We start from the raw sequence: 11,367 nt of genomic DNA on the forward strand, positions 1-11,367 counted from the left end.
TTATTTTGAAAATCGAAGATTCACTAGATCTAAGTTGACAAGGTTGTTATCTAGAAGTTTGTAAATTAAATGGAAGATAAGAATGATGAGCTGGTGGCACAGAACACCATGTAAAATGTTTTAAGGATACAACTAAAGAAGTTTCTAGATGAGAACAAGATATGAGATAGATACATTATATCCTACCTAATACCTTTTGAAACCCTAAAATTGGAGAAGGAGAATTGAGCGGCAAAGGGAAAAATCAGATTTATATTTAAGGAGACATAAGTCCATAAAAATAATAATAAGAGAATGAGGCAGGCAAGCATGAAAGCATAAAATGATAAAGGAAGAGCTAAGGAGGAGAGAGAGCATAGATACTCTGAGAAGACCCCAGATATGGATGCATTGGCATGATGAGTAAGAAGACTCAAGGAGACCGAGCTTGATAAGAAGACAAGAAATCAAAGCTGAAAGAATTGAAGCCAAGCATAAGGATTGAACTGAAAGTGTGATCTAAAATCTTCAAAGTATGTTGCAAGTTATATCAGATCAAAAAGCCATTATTGTTACTTTCTAGCAATTGTAACAGTTAGTTTAAATCCTATAGACTTAGGTTGGTTTGGTAGCCATGAGATAAATCCTTTAACAGGGTGACATTCTAAGTGAATGTTCTAAAGTCCTTTAACCAAGCCCATTCCTAACAGTTTGGTGAAATCCTCTAACAAGGTCACATTTAACAATGTGTTGTAAGCCTTTAACAGGGCAGGCATTTAACAGGGCATCACTTTAGAAGAGTGAGAATCAAGTAGCATGTTACTGGTGGTTTTTTCCAAATTGGGTTTCCACATAAATCATTGTGTCATGTGTTGATCCTGATTGCTTTATTACTGCATATTGATTTACTGTAACTTATTAATATGGTTGATTTGAGTTTGGATGGATGAACAATGTATGGATTTATTAAAAGTGCTGAAAAAGTATTATTAGGGAATTTGGACCTTGAATAACTGATTCACCCACCCCTCTCAGTTATTCTAAAGAATTGTAACACCTGTGACTATCCAGATCATATAGTTTGCAAAATAATTGACAATGATCTGTTGTGGTCAATCAAAGGGAGTATCCATAGCCCTACTACTATGCATAATTATGGTCATGATACAAAGTCTCGGCTCATATGCATTCACTACAAGATCAAATACAAATGCATTCTAACATTATATCACAAAAGATGGAAACACATACCAAATTTTAAATGGGCCAATACTTTAATGTGCCCTTAAATCTCAAAAAAAATTCAAAGTGCATAGAAACTACTACCAAGTACCCTCCAAAGTTGTGTGCATAGTAAATAGACAAGACCTTCTAGGTGTACAAGAGGAGAGAAGAAGAGGCCAGTGATAAAGATCTATTTGCTTCTTTTGATCATGGAGAGTTGTCTTGGAGAAGCCCTGAAATGATGAATATTGTCAAAGAGAAGCAGAGAAAAAAGGTTTAGACAAGCCAAAATAGGAAAAATTAGTAGGGAAGGATTATTTGTATTGTCTTATCCCCTAGTTGAAGCTAATTATATTGTTAAAAAAAATGAATATTGGGTAGAGCATTAGGATCAAGCAGTTTGGCAATTAAAACTATGCATATGTTGAGAATGGAAAAAGGATGGCCGAGCTTCTGCAAAATTAGTCATTAAATGTGTGAATCAGCTAGCCATTATTCCAAGTTTGTCTACTTAAACTAGTTTGAAACACAACCCTCTTCCATTGTTTATGTGGCATTTGGAAGCCAAATGTTGCCTTGCAAAATATGAGGTAACAGAAATTAAGCTGGGATTGTAAAGCATTTGCAGCCATTTCTATGGATATTCCACCTGCCATAGGAGGTTGAGCTCCCACTAGGAATCCTAGAAATGTATTAAAGGGATAGCTTGCTATCAAAAATGTGGGCACTGTAGGCAAAAACTTGTCTCTTCCAATTATGAAGCTTTAGCAAAAGCCATATAAAATTCAAATACATGTAAGGGTAGGATTGTGTTTATGGTCAATCAACATGTTTTAGAGATTTCATGCCATTCATTCTAAGTAAAATTGTACCTATAGAAAAATATTTCCCATGTAAGGGACCACCTACTGGCATAATAATTCTATATTATTAAGTATTTATAAATTAAAGGACATCTCCAAAAATCATAATCTAGAAAACTTCTTATAGGAAATATAATATTTAGAAGACTATCTTTATGGAATTGAACCTTTCGTTTGTGCCATTTATCCATTCTACAATTTTTGCATACTATTACACTTTTATTAAAGCATTATGACATACTTCTAGCAAGTTACTAGGTGGACCTTGATTGGAGTAGCCAAATGAAATGATTTAAATAGGGAGCTACTTAAGTTTGTCCAATGCACTTCCAAATGCATAGAGTTGGAAATAATATTAGATTTACATAGCAAAAATAGCTTCTCTCACTAACCAAATGCCAGTCACTTGGCACAGGCTCTCTCAATAGCCATCAATAATCTATCAATGATTAATTGCTTTAGCCATAAACACAAGAGATACATTTGATATATAACTTGGGATCATGTCCAAAAATATATTTTTGGATTCCATCAAAGTTTGGCATAGTTGATGTAAATGTTGGATGTTTTTGGTAAACAATAGAGGTAGCACATATCAAGATGCCAATAGTTAAACCCTAGATCAAGAATTTCTTGTTTTCAGTTTCATAATCAAAATAATCCATGGTATAATTGAAACCCATTCATTCTCTTTCTTCAAATATGTGGTTCTCATCCTAACAATCAACATGAACAACTATAAGTTCTTTCAATATGATAGCGCAGAGTAAATCTTAAACAACTATAAGTTCTTTCAATATGATAATGCAGAGGTAATCTTAACAAGTGAAATAGCTTTCTATTAGTTTAGCTTGAGTTTAATTTATATGAAACATATAACATGGGTATTGTAAGTATTTATATACTCACCTTCAAGAACATCTCAAGGGGTGCATCAAAGATCTCATCCACTTCTCCTGGATTTAGAACTAGTGTAAATGACTCCCTATTAGTTAATAGTACAAAGAATATTATATTAGAATTGATAAAATTGTATATTATTATTAGCAATTTTATTTGGTTTTTTCAACTCAATTAACAACCTTCAAGATAAAGGGTTCTAGAGTAGCCATGACTCTGACAAGGGAAGGATTCAAACTGATCTCTTTCTTTGCTTCCCTCAAAGTTATTTCAGACTCATCTTCATCTCCTTCTTCCATTTTACCTCCATGTAGTGAAACCTTTCCTGCTAAGTGAAAAGTTGGAGCAATCATGTTATGCCATTAGAGCACCATGGGTACGAATAGTGTAATAAATATAAACTTTTGCATCTAGCTATTCTTTAGATAATCCTACTATAAATCCTTTAGTTGTTAGAGATGACAAAATGATCTCTTAGAGAAATTTAGGTCTTCTAACTATTCCTAAAGTATTTGGAAATAAGACTCTAGAGAAAACAAAAGAATACAAATATTAATCTTTGGATATGCCAAAGTTGCTCAAGGATATAGGCTTTTCTAAAGGCATTTATCCACATAAATCTTATATTCAGTCTTTGATAGAGCATTTGAAGGCTCCCAAAGTACCATTAATGTTGATTTATGTAATAGGAATAGACAATCCTAATATATCAATATATAGCAAGATGGTTTTTGATCAACAACCCAAAATTATTATGGATGATGATGATGGAACTGTGAATTCATGCATCTTATCAGCTATTATATCCAATTATTCTAAAATTGAAGGTAAAAAAATCAAAATGCGTCAGTCTACTCATAGATTTGTGGTTGGTGCCTTGAAAAAGTATGGGGCTAATGTGGAGAGTGATGAAAGTGGGAAGGTTGCAATAGCAATGCTCAACCATGCCCACAAGTTTGATGCATGTTTTATGGATGTTCAAATACTAGAAGTGAATGGGTATTGATTAAATTGAATCTTCACTTTGTTATATTTGGTACTAATATGTTATTTTTTGGATAGGATTTCTCATAAGCATTTGTTATGAAATTTGACTTTCCTTTTATTTTCACTATTAGGTTTGAGGCTACACAACCAATGAAAAACTTGGAACACGTAGTGAATGAGAAGATGGAATGTGGATCCACCTCTGGAGAAGAATGTCATAATATTGACAAATGACATATTCCCATACTGGAAATGATAGCCGATGTAATCTAGATAACTCATGAGGAGTGCTTCACATGTGGGATGAATGGTTATGTTTCAAAACCATTTGAAGAGGAAAAAATGTATACAACAATGACATACTTTTTGAAGCGTGACTCCAAACTTACTTCCTAATTGATTTAATAATCATGGATTGATGCAAAAAATGGGATCACCACAAATGAGAAGTGTATGAATGATTATGAAAATATCTAGAAATTCATACACCAATATTCCTTGCGAGCTGCAGGGTAGAGTTATTTCTAGACATCCTTCTGCAGGGGTGTTATTGAACCATTCTATTGCTTGTGTACTTGGAAAGAGAAGTTGTCAATGTCACTATATTTATGTAATTTCAAGATGATCACTATAATTTTAGGAATTTTTTTAAGCCAACACTGATTGAAAGTTCATAAAAGATGTCTTTCAGCTACCACCGTCCTTAGTGCATTTGGGTTTGGGTGATTCTAAATTTATGCTAATCTATTGATTTTCTCTTGTATAAAATTTAGTGATGATACTAGTCTTTTATTGAAAGCATTATGTACCAGCCTTATATTTAGCTTTATATCAACAAGGGAAGGCAAAATAGAAGGTAAGCTACATTTTCCCTTGATGGTGGAATTTCTCATTATAGATACATAACATAAAAAGACAAACTGAATGTTCAAATGAAAATCCTTTAATCATTAAACTTTTCATATATATTTCATGCATGGTAATGACATGGAAGGAACCTATTTATGCACATAGATGTAAAAAATGATGATTACTCATATCAAATTGAAGGGTCTTTGAGCAGGCTTCTTAGTTTAAAAATATGACAATGATCTTATCCTTTCTCTGAAGTATGAAATGTTTTCTATATTGTTCGTGAAGGTTTTATTTTGGATGCAAACAATTGGGTTCACAGTTAGAATGATATCATCTTTGGTATAGTTCCAACTATATATATTAGTAGTTTCAACAGATAACTCTGCACTTTATCAATGTGTTGATCTTGATAGTATGGATGCTCTTCTTAGTGTATCAAGTCGTATTCCTACTAGGCAAACATCTATCGGTGATAAATATTTAGGAGGCTCTATCAATGATCCAACTTATTACTCCTCTCTTTTAAAAGATACATCCAATTAAGGATCTTTCCCTGAGGTTGGTATCAATGTATATGGGAACCTTCATTAAAAGCCAACTGATGAGCAGGATCTCTTTATTCATAAGAGTCACTCTTAGTAGAGTTCAGAAAAAAACAAAATAGTGTCTTCATTTTTGTGAACACTATTAAGAATGACTCTTAATAATGAGGAAATTGTGGCTTATTTTGACTAGTGATTTTTTTGTAGGAAAATTGATTCCCTAACGTATCAATTTTTTTCTATCTTGTCAGTGAAGGTTAATTTTTTGGGCTATTTTCTTGCCACTTGACCAAGTTAATTCATAGGACTAAATCCCTAATTAGCGAAAGTTCCAATTATCATTGCCAACAATTTATATAAAATTAAAATGATTTTGTTAGATTCTTTGAAGAAAATGTCCTATTAGTAAATCCTAGATTTTCAAAAGATCACAAATATTGCATTCTTCTTAGCACCATTTTTTGTGCTATAAATTTCATGCATACCATATTGCAGGTTTGTTCTTTAAACGTATGCAAAACATAGGATTACAATGCCTACTATTTTATTCTAGGCCAAAATAATATCCTAGAAGCATTGACAACATTAAATCTGATTAAATGGAAGACTTATTTGACATTAGTTGGTACCTCAACTCATGGAGCCAATGACTTATCATAGGAGGGCAAGGTCATATACAATTCAAGTGGAACAACCTCATCATCGAGGCACATATCCATTATTTTCCTTCCAAAAACAACACACTCTAGTGTCTCATAATAATTACGCATGTAATACTTGATAGTTTTATGATCATCTATGACATCATTAGTCCCTAAACCTTAAAAACTAATTTGTTTGAATAGAGCATTATCAATTCCAAACTTTCAAGACAATTGTTTCACAGATGGGCAATCATTAGAACCCTTGATGGCTTCATGTTGATGATGATTTTGGCTTTTCTCTTAGACAAAGAGGTCTTGGGTGCAGCAGTGAATTGATGCCTAATTATATCCGCATACATAACATAGTTGGGCATGATAGTGGCATTTAAACAATAACTTGGCAGAATTGACTTCATTATCGTAGCATAGAAAGTGTTTTGAAGCATCTTCTTCACAATATAATCTTGCTTGTGATCCTTCACAAAAATTGCAAGCCACAAATCTATCCATCAGATCTCAATTTTTAGAGCTCTGTCAGTGGCACTAAAAGGATTCTCCCTTGAAATTGATCATATACAAAGCTATAATTTTAGGTCTAGTTAAGTAAAGTGATCTCTACAAGATTAATCAAATCTTAGTGACTGTTCTACAAAAAATATATACCATAATTTTCCTCAAGGAATGATAAAACACAAATATACTTTGAAAAAAAATTAGTAGATGCAGATGCACTTTATTCAAAAGATGTAAATAGTAATATTTTTTAACTTTGCACTATATCAAAAAAACCTCAATATTAAATATTGAAATTTAATAGAGTGAGGCTAAACTTACATGGGGTCCTAATCCAATAATTGCTCACTACCCTCAATGCTCTACGAACACAATTGGTAAAGAATGATATAGCATCGATTTCTAGAATCCCTATCTGGAGCACAAACATTTAAAACCAAAATAATAAAGTCCATCAATATTAGGGCAAAAAATTGAGTTTACTTGCAAAAAAATTGCCATACTCTACAAAGGATAGTACATGAGAAAGGGCTAAAACATTTGTGTTTTTGGCCTAGGCTATATGAGTACAATTTTTATTTGTCAACAAGGAATGCATTTAAATTACATTAAGTAGGAATGTCAATATGTAGGCATTTTCTAACCCTCCTTTCCATCTTATTGTGATTTTGAATAATTTTTATAGAGATTTAACTGTGTTGTAAAAGGAAAAGAAAAGTTGAATCGATTTAATTAAGAAAAGTGAATGCTAAAACAAAATTTAAAAAACTATTATCTCAATTTAATACTTCAAAAATAGTAAAGAGAAAGAAAATGAATCTAAAATTGATAGGGAAGATAGTAACAAAGTTTAAATAGTTAAAACTAATAATCATACTTTGGTGTACAAAATTACACTTGCTGAAAAGTATGCTAGTAAGAACTCTGAAAAAGTATTTAGATAATACATATTGTAAATTATTTGAGAGAAAGATAATTATCAATATTGAAATAATAAAAAAGATTTGTTATTATTATTGAAATAAGAAGAATGTATATTACATAACTAGTTAAATTAGATATTAGGAAATTTAGGAATAACATATATTTAAACAAACATAACACAAATATAAAATTATTCTAACATGGAGTGTTCACAATAGAAATTTAAAACTACTTACATACTCATTCTAATCAATAGTTTGAAAGTGACACTATACAAATTGAATTTGCCACATACAAAAACAAATCTAAATAAACAAGAAAATCTCAACTAATTTAACAAACAAAGATAATCTTAGATATATGAATTTGATTTTTAATAGGTTACGCTTAAAAATGATATTTGTGTTTAATAAGAGTGATTGACATGATCTCATCTTTTAGTTTCATTTTTAGTATTAAACAAATTTCATTATTGAATATAAATTTCTTTAATTAAATTAATTAATATTATTATAATGATTCTTTATGAAATAGTATATAAAATTAGGCAAGGGTTTACAACACAATAGAAAGTCTTAGATTCAATATACTAAATAATAAGTAATAATAATAATTAATCACAACACAATAATAATAATTAATTTTGACTTCAGCCTCTTACAAATTAAAAAGAAAAGTAAATAGTAATTAGAAATTAATGATAAAAATATTACTATTAATTTAATATTTTACATTCATTTTTATATCACATATTTAAGTAAGTAAAAATAAGACTATTAAATATATTTTACAGTAATTTATGTTTAGATATTAAAAAATCAAAGAATGGTTGACATAATAATAAAAGTTCATTAATAAATAGAATGGTAAAATGGATGAAGAAGAAACTTTTTTTTAGTGAATTGGTTGGATCTTCATATGATCTAAAATTTAGAAAAAAGTAAGGTTCAAAGGTTGTTCTCAAAATTTTCAAGTTATAGGAAATATTTATTGTCATTCGTTTAATCACTTATTTTGGCGACTATTTATTAGTGACCATTTCTTTAATCATTTATTTAATCATTTATTTAGTCACTTATCTTTTTCTAACCTTGTGATTTTATGTGATGACCAAATCAGTCATTTATTTATTCACGTGTACTCATAAATTACAAAAAATTACTAGAATTTGATCACTTTTAGTCATGTGACTAAATTTTTTAGTATTGTGACTAAAAGTTTTAGTCACATAGTCATTTATTTGCCAGAATTCTACTATTGGGTGGAATAATGGATAATGTGCTACCTAGGTCATTTCTATAGGCAACTTCAAGGATTGGCCTAAACTCATGTTGATTGACCTCATTGCTAACTAAGTGACCCTCATGACTCTCTTTTCCTTTGGGGTTTCTTGAACTAGAGGCCATTTTACCAAACTAGGGTTTAAATATGTAATAAAGTTTTAACAATGCATAGCTTAGCACTTGATAAATACCTTTAAATCAATGAATTTGTGTGGATTTTCTATTGAAATCAATGCAAATGGCTGATAGGTTTCTGCTTGATCACTTCTTCTCTCTTCTCATCTTTGCTCTGTGTTCAAATGGTGTAAAAATGATCAAAATTCAACCTTATATCTATCAAAACCTAGCATTAAATGCTTAGTGTATATAGTTGTAAACTCGACACTTGAAAGGTTCACCATGACTCGGCTCCCATTGTATTTCATTTGCTCGGCTTCCACTAGTTTTCCATTTCACTTGGCTCCAACTATCAACTCGATCGCTATTAGAAACTTGGCATGCATTGGAGCTTTACTCGACATCTAAGGGTAACTCGACAGCTTCTTCAAAATTTGACTTGGCATCTTTTCTCATGTTGATTTCTTCTTTGCAATACTCCTTTGTTCTTTGGGATTGATGTATGATATAACTTTGTATATCAGTCCCATACACCTTTCTTTTGCTTAGTTTGATGAGATGTGATCACTTGACCTTTTAGGTGAAGTGATCCCTCCATCTGATGTGTTGCACTCATCTTTCTTTTTCCAAAATTTCTTCATTTTCCCTCTTATTTGTTCAACATCAACCTTCTCTTTTCCTTTGTTGACTTGTATCTTGGGTGCTTTTGACTTTTTTGGGAAATTTCTACTGATATGATCAATTTTCAAGCAACTAAAACATGTAGTTTGACTTAATCATCTACTATAATTCCCTCTAAAATGTGTCCTTATGCAATTTTTAGGAATGTGTCCATACTCCTAACAATAGTGATAGCTATACTTGGTATTCTAATCCCAATTGTAGTGATGACCATGGTTGTTTCCTTTTGTAGGCTAATTAGGTGTCCACATAGGCTTTGATCTACATTCAAATGATCTATGTCCATAATTTTTGCAGTTGTAGCAGTGACCTTCAAATTTGGTGTCCACATGGTCTTGGTTCTAGATTCATGTGCTTGATGTCCTTGCTTTTTGCACTTGTAATAAAAGCTTGCATTTATAGTCTTATCATCCTGATAACTATTCTTGCTCCTACATACATTAGAGGTATGTCCCTTTTTACCACAAAAATGATGAGTAGGTTTAGTGTTCTTATCTTTGTTACTCCTTTCTTCTGCAGTCTTGGATGATTCTCCTTGCTGAATGCTGGTGTAATCAAGTCCTAAAGTATCATTACTAGCCCTTGGTGATTTTAGTAGTTGCTCAAAGTACTTGATAGCCTCATTGGGTTTGTTGAAGCTTTTTGCTATCTCCTTCTCTCTTTTCAATTCATTCTACAATTGTTCATTCTACATTCTCAAAGTGAAAATCTCAACGTCCTTCATGTTTAGCTCATGATGAGCATTCATCATCTGGCTTATGTTTGAGATCCTTTCAAACTAAATTGTCTTCTCCTTCAATCTATTGGTAATATTTCTCTTCTCATCTTCTATCATGGCCTTGTCTTCAATGGCTCTCTTCTTTTGTTTAGTCACTTCATAAAGCATTATGACTTATGATTCTTGTTAAAGCTTGAGTAATCTGATTTATTTAGCTTGTGCTCTATTTTTCTCCATCAATTTTGCTACTGCTACATTAAATTCCTTAGAATCTCCATTTGAAAGTACTTGTGTGGTATCAATCTCCTTGTAGTGTATGCCATTTTTAGCTATGGCTATATCCTTCCCTTTTTTAAGGACTTTCTCAATTCTTCTCTGGCTTCTTCCAATTTGTGTAGAGTGAGATGTACATCAATCACCTGATTGTCTATGATCTTCCCAAGTTTGAAGACTTCCATCTTTAGACCTTTTCCCTAAGTTGTTATGATTCTTCCTTGTGAGAAAAACAACTTTCATACCAATTGTTGGAATGTTCAAAATGAGAAGAGTACTTCTGAGAGGGGGGGTGAATCAAAAGTATCACACTTTTAACCTTTTCTAATCTTTTAAATGAAATAATTGAAAAGTAAACTGTATGCATATAAACATATAAATGAACACAAAGTAAACACATGCAAGTAAACACATAACACCAGATTTGGTAAGCTAGAAAACCTCCAAGAATAAGAAGGTAAAACTAGGGTGGGGATGATACCCACAAAAATTATTGCAATAATAAATGATTGATCACTTCTGATGGTCTACCCTATGAAAGGCTTGCATTGTTAAAGGCTTTACACTATATCAATAGTGATCTGGTTAGAGGATTTACAAACACTTTACATGAAGTGTCACCCTATCAAAGGATTTAGTCAACTCTTCAAAGGATCTACAAACTAGCTGTTAAGCTAACCTATCAACATAGTATTTTCACTTATCTAATATAGTGGTTAGAAAGTATTAGGAATCTTTGAACTGATTGCTTACAATCTTCAATTGCTGATTTCAGGCACTTGATCTGCTCACTCTGATCTTGATCCTCTAAGATTTGATATCTGATCATGTCTCTTGTATTGTTTTGATCAATTGGATATGTGA

General features: G+C 31.6%; 1 pseudogene; it reads right to left on the minus strand.

The window, feature by feature from the left end:
• Positions 1-2,524: 2,524 nt before the first annotated feature.
• On the minus strand, positions 2,525-3,319 carry LOC149575467 (nudix hydrolase 15, mitochondrial pseudogene; annotated as a pseudogene).
• Positions 3,320-11,367: the final 8,048 nt, after the last annotated feature.

This window comes from Cupressus sempervirens, chromosome 2 (genome assembly GCF_028749045.1).
Source record: "Cupressus sempervirens isolate cs-2001-9-10 chromosome 2, ASM2874904v1, whole genome shotgun sequence".
NCBI lineage: Eukaryota > Viridiplantae > Streptophyta > Pinopsida > Cupressales > Cupressaceae > Cupressus > Cupressus sempervirens.